This window comes from Stegostoma tigrinum, chromosome 15 (genome assembly GCF_030684315.1).
Source record: "Stegostoma tigrinum isolate sSteTig4 chromosome 15, sSteTig4.hap1, whole genome shotgun sequence".
Taxonomy (NCBI): Eukaryota; Metazoa; Chordata; class Chondrichthyes; order Orectolobiformes; family Stegostomatidae; genus Stegostoma; species Stegostoma tigrinum.
This window is the reverse complement of record NC_081368.1, coordinates 70,980,560-70,993,117: the sequence shown is the minus strand read 5'-3', so window position 1 is coordinate 70,993,117 and position 12,558 is coordinate 70,980,560. Positions and strand designations below refer to the sequence as shown.

The window sequence follows — 12,558 nt, the reverse complement described above, 5'->3', positions numbered from 1 at the left end:
AATCAGTATAGGAGAAAAAGCAGCAGAGATTAATGTGAGAGAATGAGAGAAAAGGGTAATTCAGTGAGGAGTCAGGCAGGGGTCAATGCAAAGAAACTATTTTACCATAATCACAGAACTCAAATTCAGATCAAAGTTTGGAGGACATGCTATAGTTTATAAAATCCAGCCAAGTAAAGGAAAGTTAGAAAATGTATCTTTAGAACTACATGCTGGCATCTTTCATATTGCAATTTTATGGAAATGAAGGGCAATTAATTGTACCTACTGCAGCCAATTGTTAAGTCCCATCAATTTTAATAGCCTTTTATTTGTTTTCCTTAGTGAATTACAGGAAAGATATACACAGTTAGCCTTAGAAACGGGTTAATCGGGTTTAAATAACAACCATTGATAGTTTCACCATTCTGGCTTCACAGGTATAAATGAGTGTATCTGGGGTGAAGGTTGACATTGATGTGCCTGTATTTTTCACCGTTTGGTGAGAATGCAGAAGTGTGTTTTTAAGAAGCCTTTGAGCCATGACTGAATAGCACAGCAGACTCGATGAGCTGAATGGCCTAATCTGCTCCTCTCTCATGGTCTTACAGAATCAATATCTTAATAGACGTACAAAGTGGTGAATTACTGCACCTTGCAATGGAAAATTTCTGATTTTTAATGTTCTTAAGGAATAATAATTGTTCTTTGCTTGTCAAAGAGAGTTGCCATTGCTGTTGAGAATGAAGACGAAGCTTAGAACAAGTTAAAAAAAACTTGAGAATCTCAACCTACAAAAATATAATCTACCTGGCAGCAAGTGCGCATTCATGATGCGTGATTTCCATTGGACAGTGCACAGTAATCCGTATAAAATGAATGAATATATCAGTTCCTGTTTGGTGTCCACTTGCTCAATGTCGCTGCTGTGTGAGAGAGAGCGAGAGATAGTGAAGCAGTCACTGCATTAAGGAGCTGACACTGGGAGAACTTCACTGATCGACTCGCCTCCTGAAGGAAGCAGCACAAGTAAGGACCAAGAATCAAATAACATTCAGGAAGGAGTTAGTGGAATGATGAGGGAAAATCACGTCCATGATTTAAACTAAATTACAGCTCAGTTTTAATTATTGTTCCGAGCGCTTTCTCGTCTCTCAATCTTCAACGCTGTTCACGTTCTGGATGTGTTCAGAACATTAATTTCTAAATGCGATTAGTTGGTTTTAATAGGCGTGAGTTAAAATGATACTGGTAGAAGAGAAAAAAGCCGCATTAAATGGGCGGCACGATGGCTCAGTGGCTAGTGCTGCTGCCTCACGACGCTAGGGGCCCAGCTTCGATTATATCCTCGGACGACTATGTGTGGAATTCACGTTGCTGCGTGAGCTTCCTTCGGATGCTCCTGTTTCCTCCCACAGCCCAAAGATGTGTACAGTAGGTGAATTGGCTGTGCTAAATTGCCCATACTGTCCAGGGATGTTTGTGTTAGACATGGGAAAGCAGGGAAAGGGGAATGGGACTGGGTGGGATGCTGTTCGGAGGGGCGGTGTGGACTTGTTGGGCAGAATGGCCTGTTTCCATTTTGTACGGATTCTATGAAACTTGGAGAGCTGTGTGTTTTTGGCACAGGGATTGCCACCCAACGAGAGGGCATGCAGATTACTCTCTACAGAGGGTGGTATGAGCCTTCAGTTCTGACAGTGCAATGTGCCAAGATACCAGCACAGGCAATGTAGGCAGTGTCCGGGCTCCTGGGCATGTCTGCTCCAGGTAGCCACTTTCTCCTGCCTTTCCATACCCTTTTTGTCTTCTTTCTTTCTCTTTTTTTCTCTTTTCTTTGTCTTCCTGTCTTCTTGACATTGTAGACAGGAGTGGTCCTTCTTTCAAAGTCCCTTATTGAGGGTCCAACATTGGGAAGGCAATGGTGTCACATAGCAATGCCTCCAACCTTGCATCCTTTCCTAACCTAAAGATGCTTACCTGTAGGCACTGGTTGCTTGGTACTGCTATTTTGTTTCCTCCAATTTGGAGCCAAAGACGTACTTTCTGCAAACTTTTTCTTGTGGCTGAAACTTGCTACAACAGTCCTTATATTTCTTAAATACAGAGACGTACACTAAGCGAAACATGTTAGAATTCTCAAAGATTGAAGACAGAGTTAAGTAGAAGGAAAGGAAGGAATGTACAAGGACAAAACTGTGAACCAAGTGACATGAAGTAACAAACACATCACTATATTTAAATTTTATTAAAGGCACGGACTATCAAAAAGAAAGAGGTTAAGTGTTTGCCGATGGATTCATCAGAGAGTTACATCCTCTATGAATTATAGCTAATTAAACACCATAGGCAGCTTTACAGATCAATAAATGATCCCACGAGATGTCCTTTCTATCAGTAAGTAAGATCTTCAAGTAAATATGTTCAGTCTTTATGAGCACAAGAAAAAACATCACATGACAATATTTGAAGATCAAAGCAATGAAGTTATCAGCCATGCCTCTCTAAAATGCCCAACTGCTACTGATCACAGACTGACCCATTACACACTCCTGGTCACTTACCCTGTCTGTGAACATGATCACAGCCAATCTCTCAGCTTTCCCCCCTCCTTTCAAGTCTCACAACCAACTGTCAGTGAATCTCGAGACCAATCTATTCCTTCTGAGGCAGGGTCACTGGATCTGAAACGTCAACTCCAATATCTCTCTGCAGGTGCCCCAGACATGCTGACTTTTTCCAGCATTTTCTGTTTTTGTTTTAGACTGACCTGATTCTTTGATATGAACCAAAAACCTAAGATCATTTAATTGAAGATTCTCTCAATCCATGTCAGAAACAAATTGTACCAATCACAGTCAATTGAACAATGCTCTAATAATGTCAATAAATCACATTCAAACAACAGCAAAATAATCTCCCTGTTACTGAAGCTAAGTTCCAGATTTTTTTCAATGTCAGAGTGACACTGGAATTGACCCAGGATTACACAATGTGACCACTATGATGATATTCCATGAGTGGGGAATACTGTCTCTGTTTCCGCAAAGGACAGTAATTGCATTGTTGAAGCTTAAAGGGACCTGAATGCCCCCAATGTTTGGGTGACAACGTTGAAAATTCTAATCATATTTGAGACGGGTTATTTGTGGTATCTTTTTATTTTTCACCTTCCTTCCTCTTCCTCTCTGGAACTGCCCCATGGCATGTAACTCTAAGCATGAGGGAGGACACTGTGAGGCACAGTACAGTGTAACATGCAGGGACCGTGAGAGATTTGATGGTTATCGCGTAGAGTTTCTAGCTGCTGATATGAGTACTATGTGGTGTACACTCCACCTGTGTCACCATCCAAGTGGGTTCAATTCCTTACCTGTGTTGGGTAAAATGACAACACTTCAGGATGTAGAATATTTTGCAGTGTGAGAGGTGTATATCCAGAACCACTCAAAACCAGTAACATTTGGGAGAAAAAAGGCTGAGATTATGAGTGATCAATTCAGGAACTACAGCAGGTGAGAAATAATACAATGGTTTTCGTGTCATCTCAATTGAGCACAACAAAGATCGGTAAAATAATTAGCTTACCGATGAACAGGTTTACTCGTACGATTTCTTTGAATGACAATAAATTGTGTTTATTGTATCTACAACTTGACATATAATAATAACAGAAATCCTCCACTCTACACTTATACATGAGATTAAGAACCTCACATGGGTGAGAGGGGTGGAGAGGTTGAGACGGTTGATGTCTCGATGGCAGTTGGAGATGAAGAGGTCTAGGGAGGGTAGGAGGGCTGGGGGTGGTGTCCAGGAGGAGGACTTGTGTTGGAAGCGGGTGAAGGGGTCAGTGGAGGGAGGGTTAGGTTCCCTGTTGAAGAAGTAAGCGTGAAGGCGAAGGTGGTGGAAAAACTGCTCTATGTCCAAACATGACTGGTATTTGTTGATGTGTGGTTGTGGGGGAACAAAGGTGAGCCCCTTGCTTAGGACTGACCGTTCGTCCTCAGTCAGTGGGAGGTCTGGAGGGATGGTGAAGATTCGGCAGGGCTCAGTGTGGCTGTTGTGGGCGGAGTGATGAGGTTGTCGGCCGTGGGCGGGGTTCCATCGGCGTCGGCAGTGGGAGGAGTGGGGTTGGCGGCAGCAGCAGCGGTGATGGTGGTGTGTGTGGTGTTGTAACTGGAAGTGGAGGCGGTGACTGCAGCAGCGGTCGTGTCCGTGGTCCCGAAAGTGGTGTTCCCGGCGGTGGCAGATGTGATGTCATCGGTGGGGTCACCGGCAGTGTCCTCGTGGTTAATGGTGGCGGGTGCATGATGGGGGTGGGGCAGGGACAGGCTCGGGATTTGGGAGGTGCAGGAATCCTCTTGTGGGTGGCAGGGGCCAGTGAGTTTGTTGTACTTACGATTTTTGGTGTCCAGTAAAGCTGAGTAGAACTGGGTTCTAGACCCAAAACGTCAGCTTTTGTGCTCCTGAGATGCTGCTTGGCCTGCTATGTTCATCCAGCTTCACACTTTATTATCTTGGATTCTCCAGCATCTGCAGTTCCCATTATCTCTGAGTAGAACTGCGTGTTCAGTCTGTGAATCCTGCAGAGGATAAAAAACAGCAGAGGTCCTTTGCAGGTCTGGGAGAGGGAGGCTCTGAGCTGGGGCAGGTTGGATTGCAGTGCCTGGAGGTGCCGGCGCATGGCCGCGAGTGTCTGTTTCAGGACTCGCAGGGGGAAACACTTCTGAAGGGTCTGAATTTTCTGGGTGTAGAGGTGGTCACGGTTGGAGCCAAATTGGGAAGGCTTGAACGTAGACTGTAGTCCAATGGGGATGATCCGGTCGCGTAGGCAGGTGTTGAGGAAGGCCTTGTTTGCTCCACACTGCCCTCCAACCCCACCACACCTGGCATCTTCCCCTGCAACCGCAGGAAGTGCTACACTTGCCCCCACACCTCCTCCCTCACCCCCATCCCAGGCCCCAAGATGACTTTCCACATTAAGCAGAGGTTCACCTGCACATCTGCCAATGGCGTATACTGTATCCACTCTACCCGGTGTGGCTTCCTCTACATTGGGGAAACCAAGCGGAGGCTTGGGGATCGCTTTGCAGAACACCTCTGCTCGGTTCGCAATAAACAACTGCACCTCCCAGTCGCGAACCATTTCAACTCCCCCTCCCATTCTTTAGATGACATGTCCATCATGGGCCTCCTGCAGTGCCACAATGATGCCACCCGAAGGTTGCAGGAACAGCAACTCATATTCCACTTGGGAACCCTGCAGCCCAATGGTATCAATGTGGACTTCACCAGCTTCAAAATCTCCCCTTCCCCCACCGCATCCGAAAACCAGCCCAGTTCGCCCCTCCCCCCACTGCATCACACAACCAGCCCAGCTCTTCCCTACCCCCCACTACATCCCAAAACCAGCCCAGCCTGTCTCTGCCTCCCTAACCTGTTCTTCCTCTCACCCATCCCTTCCTCCCACTCCAAGCTGCACCTCCATTTCCTACCTACTAACCTCATCCCACCTCCTTGACCTGTGTGTCTTCGCTGGACTGACCTATCCCCTGCCTACCTCACCACCTATACTCTCCTCTCCATCTATCTTCTTTTCTCTCCATCTTCAGTCCGCCTCACCCTATCTCCCTTTTTATTCCAGAACCCTCACTCCATCCCCCTCTCTGATGAAGGGTCTAGGCCCGAAACGTGATCTTTTGTGCTTCTGAGATGCTGCTTGGCCTGCTGTGTTCATCCAGCTTCACACTTTATTATCAAGGGTTATGCTGTACTGTCTGCTCTCAGTTTAAGCATATACGGGAGGATTGTAACTCAATGGATCGTTCAGATTCCCAGTCTGCACCTCTCCTAAATTCAACACAAATCTCACCCAATCAAAGCCCCTCCAACTCCACCCCCACATCCCTGCTCCAAACCCATCCCCACCCCTGCACCTCCACCTCAACTTCATCTCCACTCCCCACGCCAATCAAACCCGCACCTCTTGCACTCCAACACCATTGACCACTCCAAATCAAATCAATGCCCACACCTCTGTTCATTTCAACATCACCCCCACACTTCATTCCCCCACTCCAACAAAACCTCTGACTGACCCCTAACTCCAACACCACACCTACTCCTTCTCTCCACTGCAACTCCACACCTGCACCATCACCTCACCACCTCACTCCGAACCACCCCACCATTGGCCCCCAAATCCACCCCACACCCTCTCCTACACCTCGCTCCTACCCCACCTCCACTCATCCCTCAATCCTCACACTCACACCTCGCCACTACTCCAATGACTCTCCTCCCTTTCACTTCAACCCTACCCCTGCCCTTCACCCCCACTCCAAGCTCTCATACTCATTGACCATACAGTCTACTGGTTTTCTCCTTCAGTGCTGTGTCTCTGACTCCTTTAAATTCCTGTTCAGTGAACTCCACTCTCTCCTGAGTGATCCATTGATAATCTTCAATACGTTGCTCATCTAATGCTCGGCAGAATTGATTGTTGCAACTTCTAGAACTGTCAGTTCCACAAGCGTTACCAGTCATAAATGCTGACTTTCTCAGTAGTAAAGAATGGAGTGGTATAACTGGAGGACTTCATTATAACTGCACAATGATCCAAACTGAGAGAATCAAACAACGGACACCACATCATGACATCAGAAGTAATGAATGTTTTGAAATTGTTCAGTCCAGGAAAAGCTCATAACATTGATGACATAACAAAATAACAGCTAAAAATCCTTGGAGAATGACAATTAGAAGTGATGACAGAAATGTGTGATCAAATGTACATAATAGTATACATTTCAATTGATCGGAGACATCCAATATTCATTGTTACCTTAGAAACCTATGACAATTGAGTACAATCATTTTGGAATTTAACTTTAATGGTTAATGTCAGTAAAGTGGTCGTGACAATCATAATGGAAAGAAATAACACATTTGATGCAGAGTTTGGGAAAGCACTGACTGCACTTACATTGGGAGTAGCAGCAAATGAGGGAATATTATAGACCGGCAATTATAGACCGGTAAGTCTCACGTCTGTCGTCTGCAAGGTGTTAGAAAGGATTCTGAGGGATAAGATTTATGACCATCTGGAAGAACATGGCTTGATCAAATACAGTCAACACGGCTTTGTGAGGGGTAGGTCATGCCTTACAAACCTTATCGAGTTTTTTGAGGATGTGACTACAAAAGTTGATGAGGGTCGAGCTGTGGATGTGGTGTATATGGACTTCAGTAAGGCATTTGATAAGGTTCCCCATGGTAGGCTCATTCAGAAGGTCAGGAGGAATGGGATACAGGGGAACTTAGCTGCTTGGATACAGAATTGGCTGGCCAACAGAAGACAGCGAGTGGTAGTAGAGGGAAAATATTCTGCCTGGAAGTCAGTGGTGAGTGGGGTTCCACAGGGCTCTGTCCTTGGGCCTCTACTGTTTGTAATTTTTATTAATGACTTGGACGAGGGGATTGAAGGATGGGTCAGCAAGTTTGCAGACGACACAAAGGTCGGAGGTGTCGTTGACAGTGTAGAGGGCTGTTGTAGGCTGCAGCGGGACATTGACAGGATGCAGAGATGGGCTGAGAGGTGGCAGATGGAGTTCAACCTGGATAAATGCGAGGTGATGCATTTTGGAAGGTCGAATTTGAAAGCTGAGTACAGGATTAAGGATAGGATTCTTGGCAGCGTGGAGGAACAGAGGGATCTTGGTGTGCAGATACATAGATCCCTTAAAATGGCCACCCAAGTGGACAGGGTTGTTAAGAAAGCATATGGTGTTTTGGCTTTCATTAACAGGGGGATTGAGTTTAAGAGTCGTGAGATCTTGTTGCAGCTCTATAAAACTTTGGTTAGACCGCACTTGGAATACTGCGTCCAGTTCTGGGCGCCCTATTATAGGAAAGATGTGGATGCTTTGGAGAGGGTTCAGAGGAGGTTTACCAGGATGCTGCCTGGACTGGAGGGCTTATCTTATGAAGAGAGGTTGACTGAGCTCGGTCTCTTTTCATTGGAGAAAAGGAGGAGGAGAGGGGACCTAATTGAGGTGTACAAGATAATGAGAGGCATAGATAGAGTTGATAGCCAGAGACTATTTCCCAGGGCAGAAATGGCTAGCACGAGGGGTCATAATTTTAAGCTGGTTGGTGGAAAGTATAGAGGGGATGTCAGAGGTAGGTTCTTTACGCAGAGAGTTGTGAGAGCATGGAATGCGTTGCCAGCAGCAGTTGTGGAAGCAAGGTCATTGGGGTCATTTAAGAGACTGCTGGACATGTATATGGTCACAGAAATTTGAGGGTGCATACATGTGGATCAATGGTCGGCACAACATTGTGGGCTGAAGGGCCTGTTCTGTGCTGTACTGTTCTATGTTCTATGTTCTATGTTCTATTTACCCAAAGAAGAAACATCAATAAAAATTGCAAAGTGAATGAGAACACCTTTGATGCTTCATGGACAATGAAGAAACATTTGATCATGTTTATCATCAAATGTTAATAGACGTGTTTCTGAAGGGTGACAATGAGAGCTAAAGATATTAGGGTTATCCAGGGTAACAAACTGTGAAGCTGGATGAACACAGCAGGCCAAGCAGCATCTCAGGAGCACAAAAGCTGATGTTTCGGCCTAGACCCTTCATCAGAGAGGGGGAGCGGGAGAGGGTTCTGAAATAAATAGGGAGAGAGGGGGAGGTGGACCGAAGATGGATAGAGAAGAAGATAGGTGGAGAGGACAGTATAGGTGGGAAGGTGGGGAGGGGATAGGTCAGTCTGGGGAGGACGGACAGGCCAAGGAGGCGGGATGAGGTTAGTAGGTGGGAAACGGAGGTGCGGCTTGAGGTGGGAGGAGGGGATAGGTGAGAGGAAGAACAGTTTAGGGAGGTGGGGATGAACTGGGCTGGATTTGGGATGCAGTGGCAGAGGGGAAGGTTTTTGAAGCTTGTGAAGTCCACATTGATACCATTGGGCTGCAGGATTCCCAAGCGGAATAGGAGTTGCATTTCCTGCAACCTTCGGGTGGCACCATTGTGGCACTGCAGGAGCCCCATGATGGACATGTCGTCTAAAGAATGGGAGGGGAAGTTAAAATGGTTAGCGACTGGGAGGTGCAGTTGTTTATTGCATACCGAGCGGAGGTGTTCTGCTAAGCCTCCACTTAGTTTCCCCAATGTAGAGGCAGCCACGCCGGGGACAATGGATACAGTATACTACATTGGCAGATGTGCAGGTGAACATCTGCTTAATATGGAAAGTCATCTTGGGGCCTGGGATGGGGGTGAGGGAAGAGGTGTGGGGGAAAGTGTTGCACTTCCTGCGGTTGCAAGGGAAGGTGCTGGGTGTGGTGGGGTAGGAGGGGAGTGTGGAGCAGACAAGGGAGTCATGGAGAGAGTGGTCTCTCCGGAAGACAGACAAGGGTGGGGATGGAAAAATGTCTGGGTGGTGGGGTCGGATTGTAGATGGCGGAAGTGCCGGAGGATGATACGTTGTATCCGGAGGTTGGTGGGGTGGTATGTAAGGACGAGGGGGATTCTCTTAGGGCGGTTATTGTGGGGGCAGGTGTGAGGGATGTGTTGTAGGAAATGCAGGAGACACGGTCAAGGGCGTTCTCGACCACTGGGGCGGGGGGGTGGGGTGGGGAAGTTGCGGTCCTTGAAGAACGCGGCCATCTGGGATGTGCGGGAGTGGAATGCCTCTTCCTGGGTGCAGATGCGGTGGAGGCGATGGAATTGGGAATAGGAGATGGAATTTTTGCAGCGGGTTGAGTGGGAGGAGGTGTATTCTAGGTATCTGTGGGAGTCGGTGGGCTTGAAATGCACATCAGTTTCTAGCTGGATACCTGACGTGGACACTGAGAGGTCCAGGAAGGTGAGGGATGTATTGGAGATGGCCCAGGTAAACTTGAGGTTGGGGTGGAAGGTGTTGGTGAAGTGGATGAATTGTTCGAGCTCCTCTTGGGGGCAAAAGGCAGCGCCAATACAGTCATCAATGTAACGGAGGAAGAGGTGGGGTTTGGAGCCAGTGTAGGTGCGGAAGGGGGACTCTTCCACATAACCTACAAAGAGGCAGGCATAGCTTGGGCCCAGGCGGGTACCAATGGCCACCCCCTTTGTCTGTAAGAAGTGGGAGGAATCGAAAGAGAAGTTGTTGAGGGTAAGGACGAGTTCGGCTCGGCAGATGAGGGTGTCGGTGGAGGGGGACTGATCAGGCCTGCGGGACAGGAAGAAGTGGAGGGCCTTAAGGCCTTCTGCATGAGGAATGCAGGTGTACAGGGATTGGACGTCTATGGTGAAAATGAGGTGTTGGGAGCCAAGGAATTGGAAGTTCTGGAGGAGGTGAAGGGCGTGGGTGGTGTCACGGATGTATGTGGAGAGTTCCTGGACCAAAGGGGAGAAAATGGAGTTCAGATAGGTGGAGATGAGTTTGGTGGGGCAGGAGCAGGCAGAGACAAATAGGTCGGCCAGGGCAGGCGGGTTTGTGGATTTTGGGAACAAGATAGAAACGGGCTGTGCGGTGTTGGGGAACAATGAGGTTGGAGGCTGTGGGTGGGAGGTCACCTGAGGTGATGAGGTCATGGATGGAATTGGAGATAATGGTTTGGTGCTCGGGGGTGGGGTCATGATCAAGGGGGTGGTAGGAGGTGGTGTCGGAGAGTTGGCGTTTGGCCTCGTTGATGTAGAGGTCAGTGCGCCATACTACCACTGCGCCTCCCTTGTCTGCAGGTTTGATGGTGAGGTTGGGGTTGGAGCGGAGGGCTGCCTGTTCTGTGGGGAAGAGGTTGGAATGGGGGAGAGGAGTGGAGAGGTTGAGGCGGTTAATGTCTCGACAGCAGTTGGAGATGAAGAGGTCAAGGGCGGGTAGGAGGCCTGGGAGTGGTGTCCAGGAGGCTCAACAGCAGTTGGAGATGAAGAGGTCGAAGGAGGGTCAGAGGCCTAGGAGTATCAGGGCCTGTGCAGGGATCAAATAATGAACATTGGATTAGTAGAGGGATGATTAAACACATTTCAAGTGAAGAGGAAATACAACAAAACTTTGTATTGTCATCACAATTATTCAGTCTGGACCTGGAACAAATTCATCGAATTAGATGCACTTCCACATGTAAAAGCTGGAGGCAAGTACATGTTGTGATCTCAAATGATGTTAACACTGGATCAGTCAGATCCCAGAATGAAAGATGACTTGACATCACTTGTATTTTGAATCATGGACATCAGTTATGATCATATTCATAAAAGCCTGCTGCTGTACTTTTAATGCAAAAATCAAACATATATTAAACAAGACAAAAAACTCAACTACCTTGAGCATTGTTGGCTGAGGGGTGGATTTACAAAATCAAGGGTGGATAGAGCTAAAGTCTTTTTCCCCGTGTAGGGGAGTGCAAAACTAGAATGTGTAGGTTTAAGATGAGAGTTTAAAAATGACCTGAGTGACAGCTTTTTCATGGGGGGGGAGGTGTGTGTTTGGAACGAGCAGTCAACAGAGGTGGTGGAGTCTGGTAGAATTACAGCATTTAAAAGGCATATGGATGGGAGTATGAATAGGAAGGGTTGAGGGATATGGCCCAAATGTGGCAAGTGAGACTTGCTCAGTTTACTGTATTTGGTCAGCACAGACAAGTAGGATCAAAAGGTCTCTTATTGTGCTGTTAGACTGTATAACTCTACGTCACACTAGAAAAAGATTTAAAATATTGCATTACAAACATCAGAAAAGTATTCAAACTCACATTATTGTTTTTATCCTTGCAGTATCTTTATAAACACCAAAACCCCAATGAAGAACAACCAATCTCTCAGTGTAAAACCTGCTGCTGAGTCTGTAATGGTTGCATTTGGTTTCCACAGAGTCAATGTCTATATATTCAGTCAGTACTCAGAACAAATCACTTGATGCTTTTCCTCCACCTTGTAACACCATTTCATAAACCAAAAGACAATCTGCAATCTAACTTCACTATTACTTTAATTTCAGTGTAAGTGCAAGTTCCCAAAGTGGATTTTTCAGCAGCTTTGTATCTTAGTAAACAGCTTAGCACTCTCTCTGCCATACCCGCTGACTGCATTTCTGAAGAAGGGTCCAGACCCGAAACATCAGCTTTCCTGCTCTTCTGATGCTGCTCGGCCTGCTGTGTTCATCCAACTCTACACATTGTTATCTCAGATTCACCAGCATCGGCAGTTCCTACTATCTCTGAAGTCGACGTTTTATTCATTTTGTCAATACATGTTGACAATTTATGAGACATGAAAAGGGAAGTTATTGAGTCTGTGGATGGACAAATGTCAACAGTGGAAATTTTCAGAATCATACAGGCTCCTAATGAATGGAACGCCATTTGGTTTGATGAAGTAAAAATATTTAGATATGTGTAAATTATTCTGATGTAACCTGAATCTACACTTTGTGCAGGTACAGCACACAAAGATGATCATGCAACAATCAAAAACATGCATTGGAATAGCACTGCCTATTTAGGAAATATACCTAGGAATGGAAAATTCAAAGTTATATTAAAATGAGACAGTTCAGTAATTTTTTCAGATTTAAAATCAGAGGTTAGCCATG

General features: G+C 46.5%; 1 protein-coding gene across 1 annotated transcript in view; it reads left to right on the top strand.

Moving 5' to 3' along the window:
- The first annotated feature begins 876 nt into the window (after positions 1-876).
- LOC125458729 (interferon-gamma-inducible GTPase 10-like) overlaps positions 877-12,558 on the top strand; it is a 32,770-nt gene continuing 21,088 nt past the window's right edge. The window contains 1 exon segment of the mRNA XM_048544261.2: positions 877-1,008. The gene's annotated coding sequence lies outside the window, so the exon portion shown is untranslated.